Source organism: Oryx dammah, unplaced genomic scaffold (genome assembly GCF_014754425.2).
Source record: "Oryx dammah isolate SB20612 unplaced genomic scaffold, SCBI_Odam_1.1 HiC_scaffold_21, whole genome shotgun sequence".
NCBI lineage: Eukaryota > Metazoa > Chordata > Mammalia > Artiodactyla > Bovidae > Oryx > Oryx dammah.
Genome location: NW_024070205.1, coordinates 52704885 through 52723756, shown reverse-complemented (window position 1 = coordinate 52723756; position 18872 = coordinate 52704885). Strand labels below are relative to the sequence as shown.

General features: G+C 43.3%; 1 protein-coding gene across 1 annotated transcript in view; it reads left to right on the top strand.

The window, feature by feature from the left end:
• Positions 1 to 18872, top strand: part of CNIH3 (cornichon family AMPA receptor auxiliary protein 3) — a 146499-nt gene that overhangs the window by 44739 nt on the left and 82888 nt on the right. The gene's annotated exons all lie outside the window — the stretch shown is intronic.

Sequence of the window (18872 nt, the reverse complement as noted above, 5' to 3'; positions counted from 1 at the left end):
AAGAGCAAAGCCAGGACCCAAACTCAAGTTCCTGACTCCCACACAGGAAGGTACCCTTTCCCTGAGCTTGGGCTGTTTACCTTGTATGTGCCTGCAGGTAGTGAGGGTGGGGAGGTGGGGTATTGATACACCCTTGCTGTGAGGTTATCCACCCAGTTTCTCCCCTGCTCTGGAAGGAGTGCCAGCAGAAGCATGGCCTGGGCATTTTGGTTTCATTCCCACTTGATACTGTACTTGCTATTCTTCCATTGAATTATTTCAATTGTTAAATGTATAGTGCCTGGCTCTTAAGACTTCTCAAGGCAGATGGTGCTGCTTTGAAAACCTTAATAAATAAAGTGTTTAGGTATTCCTCTGGTGGGGAAGTCTCTCTGCAGGAGATCATTCCGGCAGGCATTTGCTACCAGAAGTGTTGTTGCAAGCCCTTGGAGGTTTCCACAGAGAGTTATAGCGAAGCCTTCTTTGGCCAAACTCATTCATGGGTGTGTGTAGTTATGGAGGAAATGACTCCCAGAAAATGGCTTTCCAAGGAAAAAGTCTGCCCATTAGGTGCACTATGGAGGCTGAGTTGAGGACATTTGATCAATTTTTTTCTTCATGATTGATTCCACATTTGGTTTTGAGGACTTGATTGTTAAAGCCTAATATTCTAGTCCTGGTACAAATCCTTCTAGTTCGAGGAAGGAATTCTGCTTTTGTTTTTTTTTTTTTAAATTGAGGTATCACTGATTTAAATATTGTGTTAGTTTCAGGTGTACAGCAAAGTGATTCAGTTATATATATATATATATAGTTTTATGTATATATATAAAAGAGTATATATATTCTTTTTCCTTGTAGGATATTACAAAATATTGAGTGTAAGTATCCTGTGCTATACAGTAGATCCTTGTTGGTTATCTAGTTTATATATAGTAGTGTGTATATGATAGTCCCAAACTCCAAATTTGTCCCTCCCACCTCCTTTCCTCTTTGGTAACCATAAGTTTACTTTCTATGTGTATGGATCTATTTATGTTTTGTGTATAAATTCATTTGTATTTTTTTTTAGATCCCATATATAAACAATGCTGCTGCTACTGCTAAGTCACTTCAGTCGTGTCCGACACTGTGCAACCCCAGAGACGGCAGCCCACCAGGCTCCCCCGTCCCTGGGATTCTCCAGGCAAGAACACTGGAGGGGGTTGCCATTTCCTTCTCCAATGCATGAACGTGAAAAGTGAAAGTGAAGTCGCTCAGTTGTGTCCGACTCTTCTCGACCCCATGGACGGCAGCCCACCAGGCTCCTCCGTCCATGGGATTTTCCAGGCAAGAGTACTGGAGTGGGGTGCCATTGCCTTTGTTTTTGGCTTACTTTACTTAGTAGGACAATTTCTAGGTCCATCTATGTTGCTGCAAATGGCATTATTTCATTCTTTTTTTAATGGATGAGTAATATTCCATATTATTTATATATATATATTATGTGTGTGTGTGTGTGTGTGTGTGCACGCACACGTGCACGTGTGCATATGTGGCTGCTCAGTCACTTCAGTTGTGTCTCTTTGTATCCCCATGGACTTCAGCCCACCAGGCTCCCCTGTCCCTGGGATTCTACAGGCAAGAATACTGGAGTGGGTTACCATGCTCTTCTTAATGTATGCATATATATGTGTGTGTGTATCTATCTATCTATATACATATATATATATATATACCACATCTTCTTTATTCATCAGTCGATAGACATTTATTTAGGTTGATTCCACGTTTTGGCTATGGTAGTTAGCGCTGCAGTGAACAATGGGATGCATGTATCTTTTCAAATTATCGTTTTCTCTGGATATATGCCCAGGAGTGGGATTGCAGGATCACATGATAAGCTCTATTTTCAGTTTTTTAAGGAACCTCCATACTGTTCTCCATTGGTGGCTGCGCCAATTTACATTAGACTGGGAAAGGAATTCTAAAGTCCCAAGGATGTTCCTCTCTGGGCTATTCTTGGGATAGACAAATATTTGCATAGTCATTTTCATCTGACTTGCATATGATTTACATATGCCTTCTGAGACAAGTCTCATCCAGGCAGTTTGCAAGTTGAAATTTAATCTCTTCAAGTTAGGGTTGCCCTTCCCAGATTTCTGTCATCTCCTATTACATCACATGGAGTTGCTATTCCACTCTTGTCATTGAGTCCAAGGACAATGTCCTGTTGTCTATCTGCTGCTCCAGGGACAGTGTCTTTTCTTCTGTCTGCAGCTCCAAGCATAATGCCTCACATAGTAGGGGCTCATTAAATATTCAGTGAATGAACTAATAACTCTGATCCCTTTTAGTTGACTCTCCAAAGCCTAGTCCCTGGGCTTTCCTGGTGACTCAGTGGTAAAGAATTCGCCTGCCAATGCAGGAGATATGGGTTTGATCCCTGAGTTGGGAAGATCCCCTGGAGAAGGAAACGGCAACCTGCTCCAGTATTCTTGCCTGGGAAATCCCATGGACGGAGGAGCCTGGTAGGCTACAGTCCATAGGGTCCCAGAGTCAGACGTGACTTAACAATAACAAGTGAAGTCACCGGTGTTGGAGGACAGGAAAGGACTAACTAGAGAACTAAAATCTCGTAAAGAAAATGGAAAATAACATGAGTCTATCTTTGTGTCTTAGGGATAAGGAAGAACTTCTTTTTAAAAAAACTTCAGAAAGTATAAAACATAAAGGGAAAATTTGATTTCCACTCAATGAAGGCTACTACAGTTAATAGGTGATGGATGAGAGGAGGTATTCAATATATCTAAAACTGAAAGAAGATTCACATCTACAGCATAGTAGCAACAAGTTCGAATCAAAAAGAAAAATAGCAACAACCACATAGAAAAATGGGCCTAGCAGCTCAGCAGGCAATTTACAGAAGAAAAATATAAAAGGCTCTCCATTATATGGAGAGAGGCTCTATCTGGAGAAACCAAGTTAAAACAACAAAAAGATCACTTAAAACCTATTAGACTTCAAAAGGGGGAAAGCTGGATGCTGCTAAGTGTTGGCAGGCCTGTAGGATGAAGAGTCCTTAGCACCCCACAGCGGGAGTGCAGCCACTTAGGAGGGTGCTGGGGGAGTGCATGCAAGCTTAGTTGCTTCATTTGTGTGCGACTTTTTGCAATCCTGTGGGCTGCAGCCCCTTAGTACTTATTTCTATTTAAAAAAACCGTAAACCTCATGGTCCAGCGGTCCCACTCCTAGGTATAAATCTAGAGGAAATGTCAGACCAATCCCTAAGGGAACATGCATGGGGATTTTGGAGCATTATTCAATGTGCAAAGGTCAAATTAGTCTGTGTCTCTCCCTGGGAACACAGATAGACAAACTGTAGAGGTTATACCTATGGAGCCCTGTAGCTACTTTGCTAAGTGCAAGAGGTAAGCAAGAGAATGAGATACAGTTAGGTAAATTAAAAGTGTGTACACACAGGGGACTTCCCTGTTGGCACAGTGGATGAGAGTCTGCGTGCTGCTCTAGGGCATGTAGGTTCGATTGATTTCTGGTCCAGGAAGATCCCACATGCTGTGAAGCAATAAGCCCATGCACCACAACTACTGAGCCAAGCTCTGGAGCCTGGAAATTGCAACAACTTAGCCAGTGTGCTGTAAGTGCTGAAGCCTGAGTACCTAGAGCCCATGCTCCATAACAAGAGGAGCCACTGCAATGAGAAGCCCTTATATCACAGCGAAGAGTAGACCCGGCTCACCACAGCTAGAGAAAATCCTGTGCAGCAGTGAAGACCCAGCACACATGCACACACACACACACGCACACGCATACATATGTACACAAACATATGCACATTTTGTAAGAATATAACAAAGAGAAAGATACCCATTAAACATAAACCGATAATCACCTCTAATGGAAAGAAAGGCTAATGGGAGAAAAGGAAATGAATCGATAAATTAGTAAAGTAAGAGAGGGCCTTGCTCAGATCCTTGATGACAGTGTGTTATGAACCAAGGAGTGTGGTTAATTCACCCTCTGCTTCTGAGAATCTCAAGCCAAAAGAAGCAACCCACCACCAACAACTTAGAAAAATTTAAGTTCTGGCCTAGAGCTTGGGGTCTTGCATCCCTTTATATATATCTAACCTTTAATTTGATTAAAGAGTTCACACTCATATTTGGAAAAGTCAATGTTTTGCTTAATAGGCTGTTATGCCCAGAGGCTCTTGCTTGTTCGAAGTTGACATGAGAATGAATAAAGAAAAAATTATTCTGGCACTTGTTAAAGTGGTAAGGGAGCCTTAATCAGGGCTATTGCAATAGGGGAGATAGAGTGGGCTCAATTATGAATACAAGGACAATAGGGACTTAAAAAAATATTTATTTTAGTTTTGGCTGTGTTGGGTTTTAGTTGTGGCACATGGGATCTTTTATTGTGGTGGGCGAGTTTCTCTCTAGTTGTGGCTCACAGACTTGGTAGTTGTGGTGCAGACTTAGATGCCCCGTGGCAGGTGAGATCTTAGTTCCCTGACCAGGGATGGAACCCACATCCCCTGCTTTGCAAGGTGAATTCTTTTTTTTAAAAAAAAAAAACTAATTAAATTCATTTATTTCTAATTGAAGGATAATTGCTTTACAGTATTGTGTTGGTTTCTGCCAAACGTCAGCATGAATCAGGCAAGGCAAATTCTTAATCCCTGGACCATCAGGGAAATCCCTGACAATGGGGATTTGTAGCCAATAAGCATGGTAAAGGGGTTAGTGATGAAAAATCACTAAGATGAGACATTATGGGTGGATGGGAAGGTTTACTAAACTGACTTACTAGCATTCTTACTGAAGACAGGCCAGGGTGATCAGATATCTAGAGTAGGGATTCTCTCAACCAACTTAGCAAAACTAGACTTGGTAAGGACAGACACAGAGCCCAGGACTGAAGCTTAGTTGAGAAGAGGACTCAGAAGAGCCTGACTAAGGTTTGGTCAAGGAGACCTTGGTCAAGTGACCTTGACCTTGGTCACTGGGAGAGCCCTGTGCCTTGTCTGCCTTCCTTTTTATGGGATCTCCAACTCCCACCATGGTGCCTGGCAAATGGTGGATCCTAGTAAGTATAAGAATGAATAGTGACGGACTTCCCTGCTGGCTGGGTGGTGAAGAATCTGCCTGGCAGTGCAGGAGATGCTGGAGATGCAGGTTCCATCCCTGGGTTGGGAATATCCCCAGGAGGAGGGCATGGCAACCCACTCCAGTATTCTTGCATAGAAAATCCCATGGACAGAGGAGCCTGGCGGGCTACAGTCCATGGGGTCACAATGAGTTGGATATGATTTAGCTACTAAACAACGACTGTGATAAGGATGGATCTTCCTAGAAGACTCTCCGGGGTGTTAGAGCCTCCTTGATGCCTGCTCACTCTTACCCTTGGGTGTGTGCTCCCCCAGAACTGAGCCCACTGGCTGTGGGGCACTGTAGGCCTGGGGGATGGATGGGGGACTTGCTTGCCCCAAGAAACAGAGGACATTGGAACCAGAGGGAGGAGCAATTCCAGGAGCTGTGTGGGAAGCTGATGGCCAAGACCCAGAAAGGTGTCTGGAAGGTCACCAAACCCTTCAAGCCAGAAATTGCTCCTGAAATCTCAAGTTTGAGAACCAAGGATGCCAGAGCAAACGCAACCGTGGTAGGAGAAAGGGGGAACCTGGGGCTGCTAACAGTCACTTAGACTCTGTGGTTCCGAACTTGCATCATATAGCGGCTTAGGGTGCTGTGGGTGCTGGCCGGGTTAGGGGCTGAGTGGGGCAGGGGCCTGTGGCCTGGTTGAGTGAGACCAGGAAGACCTCCGAATGCTGCCCACTGCTGCCTTCCTCCTGTTACCGAAGAGCTGGTACTGCTTGCCATGTGCTGCTGCTGCTAAGTCGCTTCAGTCGTGTCCGACTCTGTGCGACCCCATAGACGGCAGCCCACCAGGCTCCCCCGTCCCTGGGATTCTCCAGGCAAGAACACTGGGGTGGGTTGCCATTTCCTTCTCCAATGCTTGCTGTGTGACAGGCCAGTTAATTGAAAGACAAGTTGTTGGGAAAAGCGATAGCGACTTTATTTGAAAAGCCAGCAGACGGAGAAGATGTTGGACTAGTGTCCCAAAGAATCATCTTTTTTTTTTTTCCTTAGATTTGTTTTTGATGTGGACCATTTTAAAAGTCTTTATTGAATTTATTACAATATTGTTTCCATTTAATGTTTTGGTTTTTTTGGCCACAAGGCATATGGGATCTTAGCTCCCCAACCAGAGATTGAACCCACAGCCCCTGCATTGAAAGGTGAAGTTGTAACCAATAGACCACCAGGGAAGTCCCCCAAAGAATCATCTTACCCAAGTTAGAATCCAGGCTTTCTTTTACACTAGAGGAGGAGAGGATATGGTTAGTTATTGCAGACTTCTTTGTGTCAGAATCTTTTGTTCTTGAAACTGTCCCTGTAGGTGTTTAAAGATCATGACTTTCTGGTAAACATCCAACAAGACAAATGATATTCTCTGTTCTGCAACTTTTAATCTCTGTGTGAATGGAAAAATGTTATGCCTTTAAAGGTCGGAGCCTTGAGAATGGGCTGTCCTGTGCATCCCAGGCTACATGCAGCATTCTTGTAGTGAAAGCAGAGTGGAATACAAAGATTAAAGTAAGAGAAACATTCAGAATGGAGTGGGATTTGTTCTTCCCTGTTTCACTCCCACCCTTCCCTCACTGAGTGTGTTCTTCAGAGGGGCTGCCTCGCCCACCCCAAGTTAGCAGAATGTGGGGGCCTTCTCCTGACCTCCTCCCCTTTGGCTGAAGTTGTGCCTGCCTGGTCTCCTGTTCTTTTGGCTCCCATGCCAGACATACCTGGCTCTGGGGCATCTTTGTTGTTTGTTAATTAGATGAGCACTGGGGAAACAATGTCAAAACCAACTGTGTCTGCAAATTCTGGCACAGGCAATGGCAAATAGGCTGTGTCCTTGTGTTCCCCAAGTTGTACTTGTCATTTGGGTCCAGGGGTTGGTCTGGGGGCTGATGTCTGCTTTTGCAGCTGATGTGCTGATCCCAGCCTCCTTCCCAGTATCCCAGCCTCCTTCCCAGTATCCCAGTGCTCAGTCTCCCACCGGGGACAGGATGGGCCCTGCCACTTTCTCATCCATGTGTAGCCTCAGAGTGGTTCCACACCTACCTACATCCTCCTCCCCTAAAGTGCCTGGGTTCTTCTGGATCCAGACTGTGATGTTAATAACTGTGCTCAAGGCCAGGGAAGTGGAGTCCTAACATCTGCATGCTGGTAATAACTACAGTAATAAAAATAACAATATTTACTGTTGCCACTAGGCATTGTGCCCAGTGCTTTTATGGACATTATTTCCATTAATCCTCACAGCCACAATAGGAAGTGGGGACCATTACTGTCCTGTCTTTATATTTGAGGACACTGTGGTTGGAAAGGTTAAACAGTTTGCCTGCAGTCTCACGAATAGATGAGGTGGAGTTTGGATTTGAACTGAGACTTTCTGACTCACAGGCATAGGCTTAACCATTCTACCATGTGGTGCCTTCTCTGTAATGGCAGTTCACTCCTCATCCAGCCCCATCTTTATCTCTCCTGCTCTGATGCTGTGATCTGTGGCACCTCATTTCATACTCATGGCGCCTCATGGTGTAGAGGTAGGGATGGTTATTATTTCCATTTTCTGAATAAGGAAACCACAGTCTGGAGAAGTGAGGTGAGATATGCCCAAGGTCACACAGCTAGTGTTTGCAGGGTCAAGACCCCACCGAGCCCTCCTCCAGGTGCGGGCTTCTTGCCTCTAAAGAGACAGCAGGAGCCCTGGAGTCGATGATGGCTCACTTAGTGATGGTGAGGAGGGGGATGTGGGGCCAGCAGAAGTGGTACCCATGAGTGTGGAGCTGATGCTGCTTCTTCCTGGGGGCTCAGGTGTGGCTTAGCAAACTGTTGCCCATAGCCGTTTAGAATCAGTGAATAGAACCTTTAGGATGCTTCAGCTGCTCCAGTGTCAGACATAAAACCAACACTAAACTGAAGCCATCTGTGTTACAACCAGTAAAGCTGTTCCCACCCCCCTTCTCTCTCCCATCCAGTTGAACTCCTGACTCTCAAAAATGACCCCAAGGCTTGGGCAGTGGTTTGAAGGAATCACTCCTGTTGAGACAAGACATGGAGAAGAAGTTAAAAAAAAAAACAAAAACTGACTTCTTTCTAACTTAGAAGTATATTCTGAGCATGACTTTAGGGAACTTACAAGGCGTGTGGTGAGTGTAAATGCCTGTTTCCCCAGGGAAGGTGTATATTTTGGGTTGGAAATGCTTCTGTTGGCTTGTTTCACACTAACCCACTTTCACTGATAGCGCCGCATACCCTTCTCTCCTGGTAAACATCTTAGGTCACAGCAGCAACAATTTCAGATATTTTGCAAGTGGAGTGTATTGGTTTCCTAGGGTTGCCTTAACTAATTGCTACAAACCCGGTGACTCAGTAGGAATTTATTCTTTCACAGTTCAGGAGTCTGAAAGTCTAAAGTCAGGGCATGTGCCTGCTCCCCCTGACAGCTCTAGGCAAGATCCTTCCCTGTGACTTCCAGCTTCTGCCGGCTCCTGATCATCCCCGGTGCTCCTTGGTTTGTAGCTGCCTCATCCCCACCCCCCATCTCTGTGTGGCCTCTTCCTCATCTTGTAAGGATGCTGTCACTGGGTTTAGGGCCTCTAATCTAGTATGACCTCATTTTAACTGATTAGTTCTGCAGCGACTCTATTTTCAAATAAGGCCACGGTGACTTCCCTGATGGTCCAGTGGTTAAGAAAATGTCTTCCAATGCAGGGAACGTGGGTTCAGTCCCTGGTTGGGGAACTAAGATCCCCCATGTCATGGGGGAACTAAGCCCGAATGCTACAACTACTGAGCCCATGTGCTGCAGCTACAGAAGCCTGCAGGCCACAGCAAGGATGCAGCCTGGACAAAATTTAAAAAATAACAAAAATGAAATAAGGCCACACTCTGAGGTTCAGCCCACAACATGGAGAAATCAAAAAAGAAGGTCTGCCCAGGTGGCCCTACTGCAGACAGGAATCTGAACACATACCTGGCTGAAAGAACTGTCCCTATTGATAGATGGGTCAGTAGACAGAACTTCTGGGGGGCTCAGGCCATGTGCCCTCCCGTTAGAAAACTTTGGACGGCTCTTATGTCCAGTTACTCTCTGGGTCAGGTTAATCCAAAGTCACCCTCTGGCTTTCTGGGTCTGACTAGCCAGGATCCCTGGTCTTTCCTCATACTGCCTCTGAGCACTGACTACATTTGAGTGATTTAACGGCCTCGCAGGAAGGACCAGAAGATCATCAGCTTGCCACCTGCTCCTCAGTGTGCACACACGGCCCTGCTTTCACACACTGACCTGTGTCGTATCGTCCCTCTTGGCCACATCCCTTTGTTGGATTGTGAACCACAAGCGGCCAAGGCACTCGGTTCTGAGAGTCATGTAGAGGCCACATCAGCAACGGAGCAGTTGGGCTGAACGGGGTCTCTCCTCTCAGGTCTGCTTTGAGGAGTGGGCAATTTGAGTCCCACACAGGTAGGATTCTTGGTCAGTCCTGCTCTTGGCCCCATCCCCTCCTGCTGTCTCTCTCAGTCACTGGGCTTTCCCTGCTGTGGCCTTTCTGCCCCTCACCCATGATGACCTTGATCCTCCCTGGGGCCTCTGCAGCATAATAACTTCCTTCTCCTGGAACTTTCTGTGTCTGGTTCCTGATCACTCAGTCTCTCAGCTGAGATGGCACCTCCTCCGAGAGGCCTTCCTTGACCACCCCCTCCCCAGTTTTATGTCTCCATATCACCTTGTTCTTTCTTCACACAGCCTGGCATTTTCAGATTTTTTGCTTGTTTGTTTGTTTATTTGTTGATTCTGTCTTCTGCCCTTGTCTGTGACGACAGAGACCTTGTCTTCTGGTTCACTGCTATATCCCAGAGCCAAGACCAGTGTCAGGGACATCGTGGGTGCTTAGTGAAGAGTCTTTGGGGCATCTTCAGTAACTCATTACTTTTCTTTTTAGATTTCAAGTCACAGAGAGACAACCACATGGAGTATGTAGACAACTGCATGGTGCTACATGGAGCATCAGCTGATCAAGATTCAGAAACCAGGTCCTGGTGTGGGCTGTGGCTAGCCCACTGTGCTGTGGCCAGCACTTCATTCAGACGCTCTGCCTGGGGCTTGGTTTCCCCAACTCTACACTAGGGGGACATCCCCATTCAGTGCACAGAGTCCTTGTACAGATGAAATGGTGCCAGGACATAATGGGATACAAATGTGAGACTGTGAGGCTTCAGCCCGTGAAGACCTTTCAGAAGCCAGAGGACACCGTGGAAGGAACACAGAGGAGAGAATGTTCCAGAGGAAAGAGGCTTCTCCAAACACTAAACGGGGCAGCCCTGGGGACTTGTAGGATAATGGGGGTGGAATTTTCTCTCATTCTTACTCTTCCAGGAAGGTTTTTGCCATAGTAGAGTATAGTAGGGGGAAACAGTGTCAGACTTTATTTTTGGGGGCTCCCAAATCACTGCAGATGGTGATTGCAGCCATGAAATGAAAAGACGCTTACTCCTTGGAAGGAAAGTAATGATCAACCTAGATAGCATATTCAAAAGCAGAGACATTACTTTGCCAACAAAGGTCCATCTAGTTAAGGCTATGGTTTTTCCAGGAGTCATGTATAGATGTGAGAGTTGGACTGTGAAGAAAGCTGAGCGCTGAAGAATTGATGCTTTTGAACTGTGATGTTAGAGAAGACTTTTGAGAGTCCCTTGGACTGCAAGGAGATCCAACCAGTCCATTCTAAAGGAGATCAGCCCTGGGTGTTCTTTGGAAGGAATGATGCTAAAGCTGAAACTCCAGTACTTTGGCCACCTCATGCGAAGAGTTGACTCATTGGAAAAGACTCTGATGCTGGGAGGGGTTGGGGGCAGGAGGAGAAGGGGACGACAGAGGATGAGATGGCTGGATGGCATCACCAACGTGATGGACATGAGTTTGAGTGAACTCTGGGAGTTGGTGACGAACAGGGAGGCCTGGCGTGCTGTGATTCATGGGGTCGCAAAGAGTCGGACATGACTGAGCAACTGAACTGAACTGAACTGAACTGAGAGTATAGTAATTTTTAGCAAAATAACTGTTTCAGACAAGCAAGGTAACTTATAATCTCCTAATTATAAATGCTGTGGGCCTAAAGAAAGAAGGCTTCTTGAGATGCTTAGTAGAGGACTTTTGTAATTTCCTGCCCCTTGAGGTGGCTTCCCAGGTGGCTCAGCAGTAAAGAATCCACCTGCCCATTCAGGAGTTGTGAGTTTGATCCCTGGGTTGGGAAGATCCTCTGGAGAAGGAAATGGCAACCCACTCCAGTATTCTTGCCTGGAAACTTCCATGGACAGAGGAGCCTGGTGGGCTGCAGTCCAGAGGGTCACTGAAGAGTCGACATGACTTAGTGACTGAACAATAACAACAGCCCCTCGAGGTGGGGCCAGGCTTCACCCTAGCTGGGGATGTGGACTGATGGAATGGAGGCTGTCTAGAGTTAGGGCCAATCCGTGCCTGGCTACAGGAGAGGCTCTAGTCCATAGTGAGGCCCCTCACAGAGTGAAGTTTTGAATTTTTTGAAGCATAGTTGATTTACAATGTTGTGTTAGTTTCTGGTATGCAGCAAAGTGATTTTTTTTTTTTTCTGGCGAAACATTTTTTTATTTTTTTTTAAAATTTATTTATTTATTTTTAATTTTTACTTTACAATTCTGTATTGGTTTTGGCATAGATTGACATGAATCCACCACAGGTGTACATGCGTTCCCAAACATGAACCCCCCTCCCACCCCCCTCCCCACAACATCTCTCTGGGTCATCCCCGCGCGTCAGCCCCAAGCGTGTCATATCCTGCATCAGACATAGACTGGCATTTCGATTCTTACATGTTATTATACATATTTCAATGCCATTCTCCCAAATCATCACACCCTCTCCCTCTCCCTCTGAGTCCAAAAGTCCACTATACACATCTGTGTCTCTTTTGCTGTCCTGCATACAGGGTCATCATTGCCATCTTCCTAAATTCCATATATATGTGTTAGTATACTGTATTGGTGTTTTTCTTTCTGGCTCACTTCACTCTGTATAATCGGCTCCAGTTTCATCCATCTCATCAGAACTGATTCAAATGTATTCTTTTTAATGGCTGAGTAATACTCCATTGTGTATATGTACCACAGCTTTCTTATCCATTCATCTACTTATGGACATCTAGGTTGTTTCCATGTCCTGGCTATTATAAACAGTGCTGCGATGAACATTGGGGTACATGTGTTTCTTTCAATTCTGGTTTCCTCTGTGTGTATGCCCAACAGTGGGATTGCTGGGTCATAAGGCATTTCTATTTGCAATTTTTTAAGGAATCTCCACACTGTTCTCCATAGTGGCTGTACTAGTTTGCATTCCCACCAACAGTGTAGGAGGGTTCCCTTCTCTCCACACCCTCTCCAGCATTTATTGCTTGCAGATTTTTGGATCGCAGACATTCTGACTGGTGTGAAGTGGTACCTCATTGTGGTTTTGATTTGCATTTCTCTTATAATGAGTGATGTTGAGCATCTTTTGATGTGTTTGTTAGCCATCCGTATGTCTTCTTTGGAGAAATGTCTATTTAGTTCTTTGGCCCATTTTTTGATTGGGTCGTTTATTTTTCTGGAATTGAGCTGCAGGAGTTGCTTGTATATTTTTGAGATTAGTTGTTTGTCAGTTGCTTCATTTGCTATTATTTTCTCCCATTCGGAAGGCTGTCTTTTCACTTTGCTTATGTTTTCCTTTGTTGTGCAGAAGCTTTTAATTTTAATTAGATCCCATTTGTTTATTTTTGCTTTTATTTCCAGAATTCTGGGAGGTGGATCATAGAGGATCCTGCTGTGGTTTATGTCAGAGAGTGTTTTGCCTATGTTCTCCTCTAAGAGTTTTATAGTTTCTGGTCTTACATTTAGATCTTTAATCCATTTTGAGTTTATCTTTGTGTGCGGTGTTAGAAAGTGATCTAGCTTCATTCTTTTACAAGTGGTTGACCAGTTTTCCCAGCACCACTTGTTAAAGAGATTGTCTTTACTCCATTGTATATTCTTGCCTCCTTTGTCAAAGATAAGGTGTCCATATGTATGTGGATTTATCTCTGGGCTTTCTATTTTGTTCCATTGATCTATATGTCTGTCTTTGTGCCAATACCATACTGTCTTGATGACTGTGGCTTTTTAGTAGAGCCTGAAGTCAGGCAAATTGATTCCTCCAGTTCCATCCTTCTTTCTCAAGATTGCTTTGGCTATTCGTGGTTTTTTGTATTTCCATACAAATCTTGAAATTATTTGTTCTAGTTCTGTGAAAAATATCGCCGGTATCTTGATAGGGATTGCATTGAATTTGTAAATTGCTTTGGGTAATATACTCATTTTCACTATATTGATTCTTCCGATCCATGAGCATGGTATATTTCTCCATCTATTAGTGTCCTCTTTGATTTCTTTCATCAGTGTTTTAAAGTTTTCTGTATATAGGTCTTTAGTTTCTTTAGGTAGGTATATTCCTAAGTATTTTATTCTTTTTGTTGCAATGGTGAATGGAATTGTTTCCTTAATTTCTTCTTCTACTTTCTCATTATTAGTGTATACGAATGCAAGGGATTTCTGTGTGTTGATTTTATATCCTGCAACTTTACTATATTCATTAATTAGCTCTAGTAATTTTCTGGTAGAGTCTTTAGTGTTTTCTATGTAGAGGATCATGTCATCTGCAAACAGTGAGAGTTTTACTTCTTCTTTTCCAATTTGGATTCCTTTTATTTCTTTTTCTGCTCTGATTGCTGTGGCTAAAACTTCCAGAACTATGTTGAATAGTAGTGGTGAAAGTGGGCACCCTTGTCTTGTTCCTGACTTAAGGGGAAATGCTTTCAATTTTTCACCATTGAGGATAATGTTTGCTGTGGGTTTGTCATATATAGCTTTTATTATATTGAGGTATGTTCCTTCTATTCCTGCTTTCTGGAGAGTTTTTATCATAAATGGATGTTGAATTTTGTCAAAGGCCTTCTCTGCATCTATTGAGATAATCATATGGTTTTTATTTTTCAATTTGTTAATGTGGTGAATTACATTGATTGATTTGCGGATGTTGAAGAATCCTTGCATCCCTGGGATAAAGCCCACTTGGTCATGGTGTATGATCTTTTTAATGTGTTGTTGGATTCTGATTGCTAGAATTTTGTTGAGGATTTTTGCATCTATGTTCATCAGTGATATTGGCCTGTAGTTTTCCTTTTTTGTAGTATCTTTGTCAGGTTTTGGTATTAGGGTGATGGTGGCCTCATAGAATGAGTTTGGAAGTTTCCCTTCCTCTGCAATTTTCTGGAAGAGTTTGAGTAGGATAGGTGTTAACTCTTCTCGAAATTTTTGGTAGAATTCAGCTGTGAAGCCGTCTGGACCTGGGCTTTTGTTTGCTGGAAGATTTCTGATTACAGTTTCAATTTCCGTGCTTGTGATGGCTCTGTTAAGATTGTCTATTTCTTCCTGGTTTAGTTTTGGAAAATTGTATTTTTCTAAGAATTTGTCCATTTCTTCCAGGTTGTCCATTTTATTGGCATATAATTGCTGATAGTAGTCTCTTATGATCCTTTGTATTTCTGAGTTGTCTGTTGTGATCTCTCCATTTTCATTTCTAATTTTATTGATTTGATTTTTCTCTCTTTGCTTCTTGATGAGTCTGGCTAATGGTCTGTCAATTTTATTTATCCTTTCAAAGAACCAGCTTTTGGCTTTGTTGATTTTTGCTATGGTCTCTTTTGTTTCTTTTGCATTTATTTCTGCCCTAATTTTTAAGATTTCTTTCCTTCTGCTAACTCTGGGGTTCTCTAATTCTTCCTTTTCTAGTTGCTTTAGGTGTAGAGTTAGGTTATTTATTTGACTTTTTTCTTGTTTCTTGAGGTATGCCTGTATTGCTATGAACTTTCCTCTTAGCACTGCTTTTATAGTGTCCCACAGGTTTTGGATTGTTGTGTTTTCATTTTCATTAGTTTCTATGCTTATTTTGATTTCTTTTTTGATTTCTTCTGTGATTTGTTGGTTATTCAGAAGCGTGTTGTTCAGCCTCCATATGTTGGAATTTTTAATAGGTTTCCTCCTGTAATTGAGATCTAATCTTAGTGCATTATGGTCAGAAAAGATGCTTGGAATGATTTCGATTTTTTTGAATTTATCAAGGTTATATTTATGGCCCAGGATGTGATCTATCCTCGAGAAGGTTCCATGAGCACTTGAGAAAAAGGTGAAATTCATTGTTTTGGGGTGAAATGTCCTATAGATATCAATTAGGTCTAACTGGTCTAATGTATTATTTAAAGTTTGCGTTTCTTTGTTAATTTTCTGTTTAGTTGATCTGTCCATATGTGTGAGTGGGGTATTAAAGTCTCCCACTATTATTGTGTTGTTGCTAATTTCCCCTTTCATACTTGTTAGCATTTGTCCTACATATTGCGGTGCTCCTATATTGGGTGCATATATATTTATAATTGTTATATCTTCTTCTTGGATTGATCCTTTGATCATTATGTAGTGGGCTTCTTTGTCTCTTTTCACAGCCTTTGTTTTAAAGTCTATTTTATCGGATATGAGTATTGCCACTCCTGCTTTCTTTTGGTCTCTATTTTCATGGAATATCTTTTTCCAACCCTTCACTTTCAGTCTGTATGTGTCCCTTGTTTTGAGGTGGGTCCCTTGTAAGCAGCATATAGAGGGTTCTTGTTTTTGTATCCAATCGGCCAGTCTTTGCCTTTTGGTTGGGGCATTCAATCCATTTACGTTTAAGGTAATTATTGATAAGTATGATCCCGTTGCCATTTGTTTTATTATTTTGGGTTCGGGTTTATACTCCCTTTTTGTGTTTCCTGTCTAGAGAATATCCTTTAGAATTTGTTGGAGAGCTGGTTTGGTGGTGCTGAATTCTCTCAGCTTTTGCTTGTCTGTAAAGCTTTTGATTTCTCCTTCATATTTGAATGAGATCCTTGCTGGGTATAGTAATCTGGGCTGTAGGTTATTTTCTTTCATCACTTTAAGTATGTCTTGCCATTCCCTCCTGGCCTGAAGAGTTTCTATTGAGAGATCAGCTGTTATCCTTATGGGAATCCCCTTGTGTGTTATTTGTTGTTTTTCCCTTGCTGCTTTTAATAGTTGTTCTTTGTGTTTGATCTTTGTTAATTTGATTAATATGTGTCTTGGGGTGTTTCGCCTTGGGTTTATCCTATTTGGGACTCTCTGGGTTTCTTGGACTTGGGTGATTATTTCCTTCCCCATTTTAGGGAAGTTTTCAACTATTATCTCCTCAAGGATTTTCTCATGGTCTTTCTTTTTGTCTTCTTCTTCTGGGACTCCTATAATTCGAATGTTGGAGCGTTTCATATTGTCCTGGAGGTCTCTGAGATTGTCCTCATTTCTTTTAATTCGTTTTTCTTTTTTCCTCTCTGATTCGTTTATTTCTACCATTCTGTCTTCTATTTCACTAATCCTATCTTCAGCCTCCCTTATTCTACTATTTGTTGCCTCCAGAGTGTTTCTGATCTCATTTATTGCATTATTCATTGTATATTGACTCTTTTTTATTTCTTCTAGGTCCTTGTTGAACCTTTCTTGCATCTTCTCAATCCTTGTCTCTAGGGTATTTATCTGTGATTCCATTTTGACTTCAAGATTTTGGATCATTTTCACTATCAATATTCGGAATTCTTTCTCAGGTAGATTCCCTATCTCTTCCTCTTTTGTCTGGTTTGGTGGGCATTTCTCCTGCTCCTTTACCTGTTGGGTATTCCTCTGTCTCTTCATCTTGGTTATATTGCTGCGTTTGGAATGGCCTTTTTATATTCTGGTAATTTGTGGAGTTCTCTTTATTGTGGAGCTTCCTCACTGTGGGTGGGGTTGTATCAGTGGCTTGTCAAGGTTTCTTGGTTAGGGAGGCTTGTGTTGGAGGTCTGGTGGGTGGAGCTGGGTTTCTTCTCTCTGGAGTGCAGGGGAGTGACCAGTAATGGGTTATGAGACGTCTAAAGTTTTGGAGTAACTTTGAACTGCCTGTATATTGAAGCTCAGGGGTGTGTTCCTGTGTTGCTGGAGAATTTGTGTGATATGTCTTGCTCTGGAACTTGTTGGCCCTTGGGTGGAGCTTTGTTTCAGTGTAGGTTTGGAGGCATTTGATGAGCTCCTATTGCTTAATGTTCCCTGAATTCAGGAGTTCTCTGATGTTCTCAAGCTTTGGACTTAAGCCTCCTGCTTCTGGTTTTCGGTTTTATTTTTACAGTGGTCTCTAGACTTCTCCATCTATACAGCACCAATGATATAGTATCTAGGCTAAAGATGAAAGGTTTCTCCACATTGAGGGGCACCCAGAGAGGTTCACTGGGTTACATGGAGAAGAGAAGAGGGAGGGGGTAGTTAGAGGTGACTGGAATGAGATGCGGTGAGATCAAAAGAGGAGAGAGCAAGCTAGTCAATAGTCACTTCCTTATGTGCGCTCCATAGTCTGGACCTCTCAGTGGTATTTACGGAGTTATACAGGGGAGAGGAGAGAGAGGAAGTAGACAGAGGTGGCCAGGAGGGTAAGAGAGAGGAATGAAAAGGAGAGAGACAGGTCCAGCCAGTAATCAGTTCCTTAGGTGCTCTCCACCATCTAGAACACACAAAGAATCACAGAGTTTGATATAGAAGAGATGGGGGGAGGGGGGGGGAGAGACAGAGGCCACCTGGTGGAGAAAAAGGAGAGTCCAAAAGGAGGAGAGAGTGGTCAAGCCAGTAATCTCACTGTCAGGTAAGATTGGGTTATGAAATGTACAAGATTGACAACAAAAACCGAAAAGCAAAGATTAAAAACCTAGAGTAGAGGTTAGATTTTCAAAAATACAATGTTAAAGAGAAGAAGCAGAAGGAAGAAAGAAAAAAAAGAGAAAAGATTAAAAAAATAATAATAATATTAAGAAAAAGAAATAAGGAAAAAAATATATATAAGAAAAAAAAAACAAAAAACCAAGATTAAAAAAGAAATACCAACAACAACCACGCGAAGGCTATATATGGTGTTAGCTTTAAAAAAGTAGAGTCTTTTTTTTTTTTGAAAAGTAATAGTTATAGAAATATAAAGTAGAGAAATAGAAGACTTAACAGTTAAAAAAAAGTTTGAGAAAAAAAAAAAAGAAAGCAAAAAAAAAAAAGGAATGATTGTAAAAATTGTGAAGATATATCTGGCCCTTCTCTGATGTTGTGGGCCGTGTTGGTCACTTCCAAGGCGTTTCCCTCTGTTTAGCTTCTGTTTGCTGGTCTCTTCAGGGTCTGAATTCCGTCCTGACACATGGGGGCGGTGGTGGACCCTTTTTTTTTTTTTAGGCTCACTAGTTCAGTCGCGCTGTGGGGAGGGGGGGGATGCTGCAAACCAATAGCACTGTCGTGGGCACACAGCGTCTCAACCCCGCTGGACCTGTCTCCCCCCACGACGCACAAACCGCTCCGGCTCCACGGAGCTCAGCCAGGAACCATCCGAGGCCGGCCCCAGGCTTCGCGCACCTCCCCGGTCCACGCCGCTCGGTTTTGGCGCCCAGGTAACCCTCAGAGGCACAAACTTGTTTGGGACTGCGCTCTGTGCCCCTCCCGGGTCCGAGCAGCTCGGGAGCTTGGCGAGCGCGGGAGCTTGGCGAGCGCGGTCGCCGGGACTTGTCCCCTTCTCTGTTTCTACTGCTCAGTTTTCTGGGTGTACTGCTGGCGCTCCTTGTGAAGTGGGTGGTGACTGTCCTGCATCCCCTGAAGTCTCAGCAAAGAAGCCTGCCTGCC